The sequence below is a fragment of the Oreochromis niloticus genome, unplaced genomic scaffold, assembly GCF_001858045.2.
Source record: "Oreochromis niloticus isolate F11D_XX unplaced genomic scaffold, O_niloticus_UMD_NMBU tig00007419_pilon, whole genome shotgun sequence".
NCBI classification, from domain to species: domain Eukaryota; kingdom Metazoa; phylum Chordata; class Actinopteri; order Cichliformes; family Cichlidae; genus Oreochromis; species Oreochromis niloticus.
The window spans coordinates 11,761-14,370 of NW_020328555.1; the positions used below are offsets into that span (position 1 = coordinate 11,761).

The 2,610-nt window shown below is 37.1% G+C and overlaps 1 long non-coding RNA gene across 1 annotated transcript; it reads right to left on the reverse strand.

Annotated features, from left to right (window-relative positions):
- Positions 1–247: 247 nt before the first annotated feature.
- LOC109199071 (uncharacterized) lies at positions 248–2,418 on the reverse strand. The gene is made up of 3 exons (XR_002059569.2): positions 2,337–2,418; positions 1,589–1,617; positions 248–1,153 (listed from the first exon to the last, which is right to left on the reverse strand). It is a non-coding gene; the product is annotated as an uncharacterized LOC109199071 (long non-coding RNA).
- Between the last annotated feature and the right edge of the window lie 192 nt (positions 2,419–2,610).

Consider the following 2,610-nt stretch of genomic DNA (forward strand, 5'->3'; position numbering starts at 1 on the left):
TGTCGACCTGCCTGTTTGACACCATCAGCATTGGTCTTTCCAGACACACGGTCTTCTGCAGAGCTCTGAGGAAAATCACACTCAGTTTGTTCACATGTTGGTACTTTGTGAAACTCATGGAACTTCTTCCAGCGTTGTTTTGCAGCTTGTGACTTTTTCTGCTTTTTTGGCATTTTTACACACCTTTAAGTGTTTCTGTTAGTCTTTAGAAAATGTATTCAAAAAACAAGAGTGGCACACAGCAGGAGATGTTTTCTTTGTCTTTATATTTCAGCTTTTATTTCTCAGAAACAATGTCTTTGTTTGTTTGACAGTTTGTCAGTCGAGAGAATATTATGTACTCTCTTTATTGGCTTGGCACAACTTAGCAGCAAGCCCAGAATGAAAAACAGGTAGAGAGAAAATTTAGAAGAGAGAATAGACAGAGCAGGAGAGACGCGGCTGGGAAATGACAATCAAACCGTGAATTAGAGTTTTCTTTATTTGTTCAGTTTGTTCTCAGGTAGAGGCAATATGCACTCTTTATTGCTTTAATGGCTTGGCATTTTTCAGCAGCAAGCCAAGAGTGAAAAACAGGTAGAGAGAAAATTTAGCAGAGAGAACAGGCAGAGCAGGAGAGACACGGCTTGGAAATCAAACCGCAGAGTTTTCTTTGTTCAGTTTGTTCAAAGGTTGAGGCAAAATATGCACTCTTTATTGCTTTATTGGCTTGTGCATTTCTCAGCAGCAAGCCAAAGAGTGAAAAACAGGTAGAGAGAAAATTTAGCAGAGAGAACAGAGAGAGCAGGAAAGACACGGTTTTGAAATCAAACCGTAGAGTTTTCTTTGTTTGTTCAGTTTGTTCAAAGGTTGAGGCAAAATATGCACTCTTTATTGCTTTATTGGCTTGTGCATTTCTCAGCAGCAAGCCAAAGAGTGAAAAACAGGTAGAGAGAAAATTTAGCAGAGAGAACAGACAGAGCAGGAGAGACACGGCTTTGAAATCAAACCGCAATAAGATTCTTGGTTTGGCAAAATTTCTCACAAACCACAGGGTGAAATACAGATGGAAAGAAGGCAGAGACAACAGGTGGAGCAGGACAGAGGATAGAGGGGATGTGGGGTTGGGATGTGACAGAGAAGACTGGAGATCTGGTCCTTGTTCTTCTGCACACTGTGAACAAAAAAGAAGAAAAAAATAATAATTTTATTAAAATTATATCACATGGTAATTGTATGAACTAATTGTGACTACTGAAAAAGGACAAAACAAATATTGAAGCTAAACTGTTGTTGGCTGCCATGTGCAAAAAGTTGCATAATTGGGCACTTTTTAAAATAAGAAATATTTATTTAAATTCAGCAATAATATTTTTAATACAAATATGATTGAGTGAATCATTAACTAATCACATGTAGTGTGACTACAAAAATGTACGAAAAAAATATTTTAGCCCAATTGTTAAGCTGCACTTATGTGTATTTATTATAAAATTGTGTTTAAAAGGTCTAGTTTGAATGAAAGATTGAACCCATCACTTTACAGCTTATATAAGTCAGATTATTTTTTTATTTTGGTATACTTCTCTTACAGTATGTGCACACCTACCAGGCAAAGCACAGATGTCAGTCAAGTTCCTGAAAGTGTAAGACGAGAAATAATATGTTAGTTGTCTGTACAGTGTTATCAGACTTACAGAAATACAAAGCCCACACGACATGATATACTGAACTTATAGTCAGCAGGGTAATTATAGAGTAATATAGCACACCAGCTGACACAGCAACCATTTTGTAATTCAAACTAATTAACTGAAGTATTTCCACTTATGTAAGGCTACTGTTAGACTGTTACTAGCATTAGCATTGCTGCTAGCGCTAGCATTCCTGCTAGCATAAACACTTCAGTTAGTGTTAGCACTGCAGCTAGCGTTAGCATTGCAGCTAGCGTTAGCATTGCAGCTAGCGTCAGCATTGCAGCTAGTGTTAGAACTGCTGGTAGTGCTAGTACTCTTACTGTTAAAACTGAGCCACAATGGTAATAATAAAGCTCATTCGTTACTTTTGTCTCACTGATCACCAATAAATATCACAGGAATATTCTTTTTGTCAGTTAACAACTGCTAAGGCTAGTGTTAGCACTATCGCTAGCGTTAGCATTGTTGCTAGCATTAGCACTGCTGCTAACAGCAAAACGTCATAAACCGATATAAATGATAGCGAAGGTTATTCTTTTTTGCTTTCTTTATTCTTTGAACTCTATTGAACTTTAAAAGACTTGATATGTGAGTTTAAATGTCAAACATGTATTTTTACCATCATAAAAATAAAACAGTGCAGTACCGTATTGTACTTACCACAGCAGAGAGCAAAGCGGAATGACGACAGTTGGTGCAGTGATTCGTTAAAGACCGATGAGGCTTCAGGTAGTGCTTGGTAATTTGAGCATCAGTTTGAACAGCAATATTGAGCATATACATTCTCTGTCATAGAGAGACAGAGGTAAAAAAAAATACACAAGACACATCAGCATACAAATTGGTACTTTTTGCCTGAGTATTAGCAATGAGTGACATACAGAGAAAGAGGGCAACGGCATTAAACGAGAAAAAAAAGTATTTCATCTTGAAT